Source organism: Anomalospiza imberbis, chromosome 6, assembly GCF_031753505.1.
Source record: "Anomalospiza imberbis isolate Cuckoo-Finch-1a 21T00152 chromosome 6, ASM3175350v1, whole genome shotgun sequence".
Classification (NCBI taxonomy): Eukaryota; Metazoa; Chordata; class Aves; order Passeriformes; family Viduidae; genus Anomalospiza; species Anomalospiza imberbis.
In genome coordinates this window covers 31,841,209-31,854,194 of record NC_089686.1, presented here as the reverse complement: position 1 = coordinate 31,854,194, position 12,986 = coordinate 31,841,209, and the positions used below count along the sequence as shown (strand labels likewise).

Sequence of the window (12,986 nt, the reverse complement as noted above, 5' to 3'; positions counted from 1 at the left end):
GTCAAGATCTTGAATCTCTTTTCTAAATTACAGGTATAACTTCTGCAACACTGAGGCTTCTTACGTTTTTATGCATGCTGTGCTTTCAACTTACCAGTGGAAGGATCTGAGGCCAAATACAGAGTTTTAAATGAAGTTCAAATTAACTAATTTTAAAATTAAAGAAAAGAACTTAAGGTCTAGTAGGAAGCTAAATTCTGCTCATCTTATAATTTATATTGCAAAGTATGTGGCTCTCGAGGAATGCTAGGTTACTGGCAGAACTTTGTTCTTCGAGCATGCCTGTATATCTCTTACACGATATCTTTTCAAGCTACCCAGAGAAAAGTTGAAAAAACGGATTAATTTGCAAATGTTTAACTATTGAAAAACAAAATTACAGCGATGCTTGCCAAACCCGATTAGCAACAGTCCATAATTTTTTTTTTCATCGTAAGTGCTGTTCTCCTTCTTCTCTTCATTGGTGAAGGAAAAAAAAACAAACTATAAAGAAAAAACCTTTCAGCAGTATCTTATGAAAAAATTATATGAGAAACAGAAAGCAGTTTTTTGAAGATGGAGCAATTAGCATCATTACTGTGCTATCCTGGAAAGTACAAGCCATGAGTTACTTTTGTTTAACAGTAATTGAAATAACAATTGAATTGCATTAGCTTATAATTAATCATAGTGATGCATTTTTTCCGTGTTAGGAACACAAAAAAATTCCAAAGGTAGGAGCTAATATTTCTGCTGCCTTTTGTGATGTCTGTTGATGCTCTTGATTTGTCTTCAACGGAAAATTGAGAATTAAGGCCATGAAAAAATGAAAGTCCTTGTTAAGAGTTCAGTGAAAAAATTCACAGGAATTGTAAAGATTGTAGTAAAACTTTGAAAGGAGCACATGGAATATTCTACAGTTCTCTTTTTCTTAGGACTTTGTATATGAAGGTTGAGGCAGTTCCTTTGTGCATCAGGATCAGATGCAATGTCCGCTCTCAGAAACCTGTTACCAGAAAAATCCAAGCCCAAAAATCTTGTACATCGTTCACCTCCTTTTAAGACACCTTTGTGATAAAGCAGTTTGTAGTGTTAGTCTGCTGCTAAACTACTGCAAGTTACAATTTTTTTTTTCATTTGAGAGCTGGAATCTGTGTGTCAAATGAGCAGAGAGGTTCTAGCCAGAGTGCATTGGTCACTGCAGTCAGTTGGTCACTGTAGTTTAACCTCATCCAATAGCCCAGCCCCACACAGCTCACTCACTTCCCCTGGTGGGATGGGGAAGAGAGCCAGAAGGGTAAAAGAGCACTTGTGGGCCAAGATAAAGGCAGTTTAATAGGGAAAGCAAAATCTGCACACACCAAGCAAAACAAAGAATTCACAACTTCCCATGTGCAGGCAGGTGTTCAGTCATCCTCAGGACAACAGGGCTCCAGCACACCTAACGAGTACTTGGGAAGATAAAGCCATCACTCCAAATATCCCATTCTTTGTGCAGAGCATGGTGCCTTATGGTTTGGAATATCCCTTTGGTCATTTGGAGTCAGCTATCCTGGCAGTGTTACCTTCCAACTCATTGTGCACCCCCAAGCCTCTTGCTCGTGGGGTAGGGTGAGGAGCAGAAAGGGCCTTGGCTCTGTAGAGCACTGCATCAGTAATGAAAAGGTCTCTGGGTTATCAGCACTGTTTCCAGCACAAGTCCTAAGCATGGCCCCACACTAGCCACTTTGAAGGTCATGGCTCTACCACAGTCAAAACCAGCACAGTCAATTAAAGTTGTAATGTGGCCTTGGGCTATCATAAATGCCACTAGGTAAAATTTACTTGATCCTGAAGCAGTTAAAATGCAAGGGTGAATTTCTGCAGAAAATAAATGTTGGCTGTAGTTCGGTTTTGTTTTCTTATTTACAGATTTTTAGAAGTCAGTCTTCTGTGTTAGGTCTGGCATCTCCATTTTCAAAAAATACTAACAATAACTAGCTGTCTTTTAGTGAGCTTCTTGAGATAACATAAGGCAGACTGTAAATTAAAGCAACTGATGCCTCAGAACAGAAATTAAAGATTTGCTTGGACTATAGACAAGCTGATTTCCTTATTGCCAAATGGAGAAAGACACACTTCCTCAGCTTGGACTGGATAACCCTGCTGCCTTCTCATTACAAGGTCCAGTACTTCTCCAGCTTTGTCGTGTATTGATTTAACAAGCAAAATTGGTTCTTCAGTCTGCTGGAATTCTGTTATGTTTTAGGAAGTTAAATCAGTTCACAGAAGGATCAAAGAAATCCCAGAACCAGGAGAAAGTAAGCACCAGAAACATTCAGTCAGAGGCAGGAATTCTCTGTTCCTGGCAGTGACTGTGAGTAATACAATGAGCTCACTGCATCTTGAGGATTTGTAGCTGAAGAGCTCATTTAGCCATGTTCTGAATGAGTGGGCAACCGAGTTTATGACAAGCCATGTAGAAGGGAGAGGAGACATATTTTGCTCAAGTCTGTTTTAGCTATTAGTCACTTAAGATGGTCTGGAAGGTGTTTGGAACAGTTTGAAATAATTTTACCAATTGCATCATCGAAGATGCTCACATTCTACACATATAAGGAAGAAATCAAATGTACAGCTATCTACCCTTTGTTTTAAACAACAAAAAAATTTGTTGGTGCTCTTTTTTGATGCAGTAGGGGTGATAATGGCTCCATAAATGGAGTGTGTTTTGCCTCAGAGAGACAGGCTTGCTCATAATTAAGGTTTGTATTTGTGAAGAGAGCTTTAGTATCAAGTGCCTTGAGTTCAGATGCAACTGTCAGACTGTACTAAACATCTATTAATTCTGTTTCAATTTTTCGTGTATGACGTAGGAGAAGCTCATCTTATAAAAGTAATTTTGAAGATAAATTTAGTGATGAGTATTGGGTACTCAGAGAGTGTAGCAATGAGCTTACTGAAAAAAATCCAGTATGTAATCTTAAGATTACCTAAAGAGTACCTTTATTAAGCATTATTGTGTAGATCTTTATATTTATCTGCTAGAACAACCCTTTTAAAGTAACTGCATGTCAAGATTTCAAAAAAAATCTAGGCAATTTAAGTGTATACCATTTTCCAACTTAGTGAAAAGTGTATTAAATCACTAAGATCTATTTAAACATCTCCACTTGGGTGTTAATGTACCCTTAATTGCATGAAGGTCATGTGTGATCAGTAGCTCAAAGAGGGCAAAGTTTGTTTTACAGTTTGATGAAAGGACCCTATGCTAACAGTGATAGCAGTACCTTAAAGTACTAAAAGGATTTAATTTTCATGTTTAAGGCATCTCTGACCTTAATTTTGTTGCTGCTGGTAGTAGATAGTGAATTTGTATTCCTAAAATTTTATGTTTCATTTGAGACTTATTTCTTTTAGGAAAATAACCAATATAAAATAAATAGTAATGAACTCTTAGTGGTTTTCATTCTGATCTGTTAGAATAAAATATGGATATATATGGCTATATGTTGTGCTAAGTTAACAAACTGAAGGAAAATAAAAGTGTTTACATTACTGTTGATGGGCTGAGGAATACATAAAGAACTTAAAATTTTCAACTTCAAATCAGTGGAAAAGCAGATTTACTGAACAATGTTAAAAGGTTGAAAAGATTACATATGTGCATTTTGCACATTCTTAGACAGGAGAAGCACGAGAAGCACAAGAGGCACCTGTGGTACACAGGGCATTTGGAAGGTCCCACTTAAAAGGCTTAATCGTGGTCTGTATCTCCAAAGGCTTGTTCCCAAGCAGGAACTGGCCCAGAGGCCAGCACAGCAGGAGCAACCCCTGTATGTGCTGTGCTCTCCAAAACAGAGCTCGGAGACACTGTGGCTCAGGAATCTTTTATTGCCCATGCTAACTTTGCTACCATATCCAGGAATTAATGGGAGGGGAAGGATGGTGTTGTTATTAGGCACATTCCAAAAATGTATTGACAGCTATTACACAAGCTTAATACTACGAATCAGCAGACTCCCATGTCCAGGGAAATTCTCTGGCAGTGTTTCATTTAGTAAGATACTTGAAGTTATAATTAATTGTAAGGAGAAAAATTTGGAGAAAACCCCCAAAGGTAGAAGAAAATTTAAGTATTGCTGTCATGACATATTTAACTCAAATATTAAGGTTTTAAAAAATTGTAGCTGGAAGATGTTTCCATGATGTTCTACAGACATTGTTTTCTAGGTGAATGTAGTGTTGCCAAGTGACAAGTGAGCAAATGAACTGTAGTCACAGCCTTTAGGAGAGCACTGACTTCTTTGCCTATTTAGTATTTGCCTATTACACATGTGAGTGAAGAAAAAGCAGTTATCCCATGTTTGTTTCCATCTGGGAAAGATTGCTATACCATTCAAGAGATGAAGTTCATGGGTCTTTCCCTCCATCACTACATGAAAACTGGGCTCCCATTTAAGGCTCTTCCCCAAGTGGTACATCTAGCCAGTTTTCCCCCACTCAGTGCAGGGTTCATTCTGTGTAATAGTCTTCTAATAAATACAGTATTACACTTTGAGTTCCAAAAAGCAATCCGTATTGATAGCGAAAAAAAATAGAATTTTAAAGAATCTTCTTTCATCATTTCAGTGGTTTTAAAGACACTTAGACCTTAGATCTTAATGACTATTTTGAACATTATACTGTGTATAATCTCGTGATTCAGGCTGTATATTAGTACAGCATTCAGGGAGCTTTTAGTCAGAAAATAGTCTGTAGGAATAGTATTGAGTTTTAGTCTGTTTTCAGATTGAGCTAGTGAAAGCTTCTTGAGGTCATAAATAGGTTGAGGCATTTTAATTTATTTTGTTTCTGTGTTTCAAAAGCAGTAAAGGATTATTCAACCTCTTTCATAATAAATATTGATTTTTCAGGAAAACTGGTTCACTTTTGCAATTACAAGGTTATTCCTTCAATTATTCTGTCAGTAACCTTTATGTAATACCTTGTTTCTAATAAGGCTATAAAGATTTAATGACAATAATTTTCTGCAGAAAAACAAGTGGAACTTTAACTAGTTAGCTCATTTACTGATGATGCACAAAACATCACAGTTAGGATCATTTGTTTTATGTATTTGGTTCTGCATGGCTGGTAGGAACAAGAATTTATTAAAGACTGTTATTTAGTCAAGGGCAAAAGGTAGTGAATATGCAACAGAAAAGCCTTTGTGGCATTTTACAAACAAAACTGAATTTTTGACTGATTCTTTTAATTTGAACACAAACACTTAAAAAGTGATATAGCAGGTGTTGAAACTCATTTGCAAACACAGCAAGTAAAAAAGGAAACAGACTTTTAAAGGAACATTTTTTCTGCATGAAATATTAGAATGTTCTCCTAAGAAGTTCTCTGGATTTTTTAAGGGTCTACTTGTTATCTAGTACATACAGGTGTGAGTTTTACATTGTGTTTCAGAATGAATAGGACACCCAAGCTCAAATTCTGGTGTGCAGGGCACAGGACTGCTATTTACCATGCAGATGCATGAAGAATCCAGTTAAATACTTGAGACTAATACTTTCCATTCCTGGGACCAGAACAGACTAAGACGTGGAAAAAATTTCTGGCAGTAGGGAGGAGTGTTTCTTTTTCTACCTGTTTGTTTTCTCAAACATCATCCATGGATGTGGTTCAGAATGCTTCAGCTTGGCAGGTGAGAAATGCATAAGCTGAATTAGTATAGAGTGTCCAAAGAAATCTGAGGTCAAACCTCCTAATGAGCCTGTATTTTTGCCATGCTAAACATTCTCTCTTAGGAAGAGGAGGAGCTCAGATGAGAGGTGGAGCAGTTACTAAAAGTTACTGAAAGACAGGCTTGTAATGGAATAAGTACAGCATCCATCATCATATTTACAAAAAGTGATGAGATTTGAACTATGGTGTTATTACCAGGTTTACTTCATTAAATAATACCCCTACCTGTAGCTTTGTAAGGGTCCCCACATTAGACATGAGCATCCACGGACAATCAGTACAGATTCCTAGAGGAGCCTTTTCCTGAAATCGTCTCATTTTGGTTTTGAATTGTAGTGTTGATACTCCCTCTTTTCTTTTGGTTTGTTTTTCTGCTACTTCTATTCATATGGTATTTGCACAGAACTTTTTTGCTTCTTTTTGCTCTTTGTTTTTCCAAAGACTATAAGAGTCTTGTTGAAATTGCAGTGGCAAGCTCTATTGAGCTGGTGCTGGCAGAAATAATTGTATACATCACTTGTTCTTTCAAGTGTTTCACTGGTAGCAACCAATTATTTCTATCACCAGGTAGCTGACTAATAGTGGAGAGGTCATTTGTCCTGGAAAGACCTAATCAAATTGCTGTGCTTTCTTTGTAATATGTTTAAAACTTATTTTAATGTTAGAGTTGGTTTTTTTTTGTTTTTTGTTTGTTTGTTTTTTTCACAAAAAGTGTAAGTGTACACCAAGGAGAGTATTAGAAACATTTTATAGAATCCGACACAGTTCACTGCAAATACAAGAGTTTAACATAAAGCACTGTTTATAGCTATTTCATTGGGAAAAAAGATGATTGAATAAAATATCCAAAGGATCTGGATAGCTCTTCATGAAAAAAGTAATCTTAAATCCCATTAATTAACACCAAAAGTCACCTGCTGCTTCCAACCCTCTTCATCAGTATCACATCAAAAAGAAAAAAATTTGTAGAATTCTGCCTCTCAGTCAAATCTGTTGATTACAAAAAATCTGCATGCTATGGTTCATACATTGTACTTCTTTATGTGCCTTTTTTATATGACAGAGTACACTTGCCCTCTGAAGCTCCCTAAGTGCCTTTACAGCTTTGCAGTCCCCTGTTAGCCTTTTTTAATCTTCTTGGACATTGTTCAAATTTGATAGCTTTGTTTTTTAAACTAAATAAACGTCTGCTTTCTAAATTTGCTTCTTTTCAAAACATGATTACATCTAAAAAGATTTAAATTTCTAACTTGATTTAAGCACTGTTTATTGGTTTGGGTTTTTTTTTAATGGTGTTTTATTGTCTATTCTGTCCATATGTATTTTCAATACTTGATACATATAGTTTATGTTTACATGCTTTTACATCCTAACAATTCCTTTACATTCCAAGTCAGGAATTTGAATAAGCAAATGTTTCTGCAATAAGAATATGATGTGGTTTATCAACAGAAGTCTGAAGCAGGAATTAGGCTCTACTGTGTTTACTATTTTTAGCAGTGCTTACTTGCTTCAGTTAGCTCCTTTATGAACAAAATATAGACTAAAGTTACCAGTGCAGCCAGGTTCCATTCATAGCTGTGGAAAAATACATGCACACCTCTGAAGATCTTGCTCTGCTATACATTATTCCTTTTGAAGGGAACTTCAGTATACCTTCTGCAGCCAGTGCAAGGGGTTTTGGTCTCAGCAGGTATTGGTCTCAGCAGTGTTGGTCTCTGCAGATACAGGTAATGAAAAACTCCCAGCCTACCCTGTGGAAATGTACTTTTAGCCTGTGTATGGCCTTGTGCTGCTGCAGCATTTCCAGACACTGTTGTCTGAGTGACCATCATCTGTGTCCCAAGTGTAACCATACAATACTCCAGTATCCAGGAAAGGGCATTTAGCCAACCAGACTGAAGCAAGGGAAAATAAGAATTTAAACCATAACCTTGTGATCTGTGCATGAACTTCCCTTAATTTCTAAATTCTGTAGTATTTTTTCAGAACCAACTTGTTAAAGAGGTATTGCAGGTTTTCTAGTCTGTACAAGTTCTTAGACTATATGTTCCTTAAAATCTCTCAGTAGTCATTGAGCAATCTGACTAATTCTTATTAATATGATCTCAACCTCTCTCCTGGGGAGAGCTGTGGGCAGCAAAATGTGTTGTTTTGACAGATTTTTTTTTTGCTCCCACCATACCCACCCCCTGTGTATTATTCATGTTGCTATCAATTTTCCTTAAACAGTAGGATCAAGAAACTAAGTCATGTACATTAGTGTAAGACAGTGAAGTCTGTGATAAACATAATTTCCAGGAGAGATTGATTCTACAGTCATTTGCAAAGACACATGTTAGAGTGGTGCGATACAAGTGTTTTGGTTTGGTTTTTCAGTTTGGTTCTTTTCCTTGGGCTCACCATCAGACTAAGAATTTACTTTGTTTACTTAAAGTCTGCCTTATGTTTTGAAGCATTCTTTTAATGATTCTTCCAAGCCCCCCTCCCTTTTTTTTTTTCAGCAATGCTACTGAGCTGTGAGGTTGCTAAAGAGCAACAGAAGTCACAGAATTTCTCTTTGGAAGTGAGATGGTTGCCATGGCAATGCTTCCAGCTGCTTCTTGTCCCAGTTGAGAAAATAATTTTTAGACTCCTATATTACAAGGTTAAGCTATAATGTTTAAAACTAAATCATATAGCTAATTGATTAAAAATTAAGATCATCACATTGCTTTCTAAATATATTTGGACTGATAATCATCTGAAATTCTTGCCTCAAATATTTGTGCAGCTACTTCCCAAATATTTTTTTTTCTATTTGTTCAAGTATCTGAGGCAAAACTGGTGCATTCAGATGGAAAATATTTTCACCTTACTGATTTTCGTAGATGTGTTTTTGTAGTAGAAATTATCCTGAAAGCTGACTGCTACCTAGATAGGTAGTGTTTAAAATATGACTCTGAGTTTGACTCATACTTTGCAATATGCCAAATCTGAATCAGATCTGAAATGTTAGATACTTTTAAAGTTTATTTTCTCTGAAGTCCAGACAGTTGATGAACTGTTGGTTGTTTTGGTGGGCTCTGGTCAACCTCACTTGGAGCAGGATTATCACCAACATCAGTTCAGTCATATTGTGTCTAGCCAGTATTAAAAATCTCCAAGTACAGAGGTTCCACAACCCATCTGGGAAACCTTTTCCCCTGTTCCCTGCTCCTGGTGAACAAGCTTTCCCAAGTGTCCAGTTTGAATCTCCAAGTCACAGGTTGTGGCCACTGGACTGTGCTGTTGTTAGACTATGGGATTATAAACCCATAATGCTAAAAGCCTGGTGAGATTTGGGTGAATAGTGACATGCAGAGGAGCCCTAGTCAGCATAATCAGTGAAAATGGAAGGGACAGACCTCTCTGCTCCTATGGTTATCAAAGGCAAATGATTAGACTATTGTCCCTGGTGTGAAACCCAAATAAAAAAAACCCAGAGCTCCTGGCACAGTGATGTACTGCCTACAGGGGATTTGCTATGGGATGCAGGGGAAAGGGCACTATGCAACTGTTTAAAGGTTATTATGGGATACTTGTAATGTGACTCTGGGAGCATCTAGAACTTTCTATGAAATTTTTAGTGAAAGGACCAAAGGTCAGAAAAGGAGCAGCAAGGAAGAACAAACCTGGTTTGATTTCTTTCTCCACCCGTCTTTGCTGGCTGCTTTTCATCACCTTATCATCATCCCCTGGTTTGTTTTTTTTTTTTTTTTTTGTTTTGTTTTTTTTTTTTTGTTTTGTTTTCTTATTTTCTGTGTTTTGAAAGGTATCTTACTCTTCTTTATTTTGCTTAGCTTTTTCCCCCTTTTAAAAGATAGTCCCAATGAAATCCTCTGGGACCTCCATTACTTCTAAAATGTAAATGGTTCAGAGAGGATTTTTGCTAGATTGTAAGGTACATACACAATTTTATCTGTCCTTGTGACTTTGAAAATACTTAACTACTTCAGATTTTTGGAGATGTTTTTCACATAATCTGGCCTTCAGTCCTACTCCTTCATTAAAATTAATTTTATTAAGTATCTGATCACTGCTTATGAAGTCTGCAACAAAAAAATCTGTGCCATTTGCCCTTCTCCCTCATAAAATAATGGGGTTTTGGGTTTAACTTCTTTTTATGTCCAATCTATTTACAGAATATTTGCTGTGTTTTTATGTCCCTTGATAGTGGTAAACTTTTTAATCTTAGCCTTTAATTTTATGATGATCAGTTATTGTGTTATCCCTATATAGTCACTCTTAGGATTTGTCCTTTGACTCCTCTTGCTGACACAACTTCATTCTGACTTTCAGATTTTTAAAGAACTTTTTAGCCAGACCTTTTGCAGTCTTACTATGGTTCCTGTCTTTCTTAATGAAAAATAATTTGTCATTTCATCTTCTCTATAGTGCCTTTTATTAATTACTAGCCTGCTCAAAGAGCCTGTCTCTTTCAGACTCTTAGCAAGAGAGAAGATGGTTGCCTACATTTATAAGTCTGCCTTTTATTTTTTAAAATATATTGTCCTCACAATGCTGCACATACTTTTCCTCAGAATTACAAATTCTACTGTCTGAAGATAAGTGTCACCTAATTGGCATTGCATGCAAGTATTCTCCAACAGTTTTCACCTGCAGTGTTCATATCTGGCAATTTTTACCACCTTTAGAATAAAAAAAATCAGTTACCAGATGTTTCCTATCAAACTGTTTTTCAAAGCAACCTGAGTAACTTATGTTTTTCATTATCACCAGTCCTAACTGTCAGCTAACCAGTTGTTTTCCAGTGTCTTCCATGATGATGGTTTTGATTGTATTTTTCAAGTTAGGTCAGTGTTTGTGTTGAAAGAAAATCCTCTTCAATTCTGTTAAGTTTCTACACCCTTGGAATTTAGTCTTGGGTTCAGCAGGAAGATACAAAGAATATGTTTTTAGTATTTTCTTGAGTTCTTAAAATATTTTTGTAGGAAATCTCAATAAATTTGCTGAATATTTGAAAAGTCAAATGTTTCTAAGAGTGTAGCTCTTAGAGTAACTTATGTTTTTCATTATCACCAGTCCTAACTGTCAGCTAACCAGTTGTTTTCCAGTGTCTTCCATGATGATGGTTTTGATTGTATTTTTCAAGTTAGGTCAGTGTTTGTGTTGAAAGAAAATCCTCTTCAATTCTGTTAAGTTTCTACACCCTTGGAATTTAGTCTTGGGTTCAGCAGGAAGATACAAAGAATATGTTTTTAGTATTTTCTTGAGTTCTTAAAATATTTTTGTAGGAAATCTCAATAAATTTGCTGAATATTTGAAAAGTCAAATGTTTCTAAGAGTGTAGCATTTGTTCTGCTTTACATTCAGTCAAAAAATATACTTTGGTTCATTCCCCAAATAATGGTTCATCTCACAAATACTGAATGTGTTAAAAGAGATTTAAAATTTGTATTGAAAATAGCCTTATGTGCAATGTGTTTCAGCAGTTAATAAATGCTTTCTGCATTGTCAGACAAAACCCACACTTCATATGCCAATGCCAGCTCATAAGTTCAAGAACAAGTGAAAGCTGTTATGAACATTTTTTTTTCTTACTGATCCTATACAAAGATACCAAAGTGCATTTAGCCAAGGCTGCAAAGCAATTCAAAATCACTCAAAGCTGCAGAAGTATTTCTATGGCCTGATTTTGTCGTTTGGTGGGGCTTTGTTTGTTTGTTTGTTTTCCCAAAGCAATCACTTGTGCTGTGTGTCTATGAAACTTCTTTCATGAAAGATACTAACATACTTTGTTATGTGTTTTATGTGTTTTGTCATGTTAGAACTTTGTGTCTTGTGTTCCTCAGTATACCAGACAACTTTCTAGCATGTAAGTTAGCATTTTGCATGCTTCTGGAAACCATACAACCTTATGGATATAAGTCACCTATGTCAAGCCTTTTGAAGGTCCTGAGTATGCAAATTGCCAGCCTGTGCCAAAGCCTTTCCCATAATGACAGATTCCATCTTGGGCATAATGATCATGAAAGGACAGATTTTTAAATTACTGGAGAAAGAAGGAGGGGGGCAGCAGAACTGCTTTGGACATCCAGAGAGCTTGGCCCCCATCCTGCAGTGCAAAGAAGTCCAGAATGGCAGAACATTCTCCAAGAGTGAAATCTTAGATGCAAAAGCAAGCTGTGCCATGTGCCAAAAGGTGGTGAGGAAGAGTGGCCTGGCTGAACAGAGAACTTGGACAGGAACTCAGAGAGAAAAGATTTTATGACCTTTGGAAGAAAGGGCAGGAAACTCAGAACTACAAAGATAATGTGAGCTTATGGGGAATACAATTAGAAGGGTCAAAGCACAACCAGAATTTAATCTGACTACTGCCCTAGAAGACAATAAAAATGTTTCTCTCAATGCATAACCAGCAAAAGGAGGGCTAAGGATAATCTCCATTCTTTATTGAATGCAGAGGTAAACAGTGACAAAGGACAAGGAAAACATGAGGTGCTTAAAACTTAAAAGTGGTTAGCAGCAAGACCAGTTATTCTCAAGCTACTCAGCCTTGTGAATTGGAAGACAGGAATGAGGAGCAGAATGAAGTCGCCACAATCCAAGGGGAAATGCTCAGTGACCTGCTCTGCCACTTAGACACACTCAGGTCTATGGGGCCAGGTAGGAGCTGCTGGAACTGCTCACTGAGCCACTTTCCCCCATTTACCAGCAGTCTTGGCTAACCAGGAAGGTTACGGGAAATGGAACAACTGTCTACAGGACTGGAAGAAGGATCTGGGAATGGCAGGCCTGTCATCCTGACCTTGGTGCTGGGGAAGCTCATGGAGCACAACATCTTGATGGCACTCAGGACAACCAGGGGATCAGGCCCACACAGCATGGGTTTGTGAAAGACTGTGACCAACTGGGTCTCCCATGATAAGGTGTCCCACTCAAGTGGATTAGGGAAAGCCTGTGGATGTTGTCTACCTGGACGTTAGTCAGGCCTTTGATATTTCCCACAGCATTCTCCTGGAGAGACCAGATTCCTGTGGCTTGGACGGGTGCACTCATCTCCAGGTAAGAAAGTGGCTCAATACATGGCCCAGAGCATGGGGGTGAGAGGTGCTACGTCCAGCTGGTGACTGGTCACCTGTGCTGCTCCCCAGGGTTCAGGCTTGGAGCCAGTCCTGTTTAATGTCTTTATCGATGATTTGGATAAGGGCATCAAATGCACCCTCAGTCAGTTTGCAGACAACAAGTTGGTGGAAGTGTTGACCTGATGGAGGGAAGGAAGGCTCTGCAGAGGGATTTGAACAGGC

General features: G+C 37.5%; 1 protein-coding gene across 2 annotated transcripts in view; it reads left to right on the top strand.

Annotated features, from left to right (window-relative positions):
* LOC137475624 (fibrinogen-like protein 1-like protein) overlaps positions 1–12,986 on the top strand; it is a 72,799-nt gene that overhangs the window by 53,328 nt on the left and 6,485 nt on the right. Inside the window, exon 1 of one of the 2 annotated variants that reach the window (XM_068193087.1) lies at positions 5,772–5,895. The exons of the other annotated variant lie outside the window; for it this stretch is intronic. The gene's annotated coding sequence lies outside the window, so the exon portion shown is untranslated. Of the gene's footprint in view, positions 1–5,771; positions 5,896–12,986 lie in introns of those variants that run through there. 2 annotated transcript variants of the gene reach the window in all.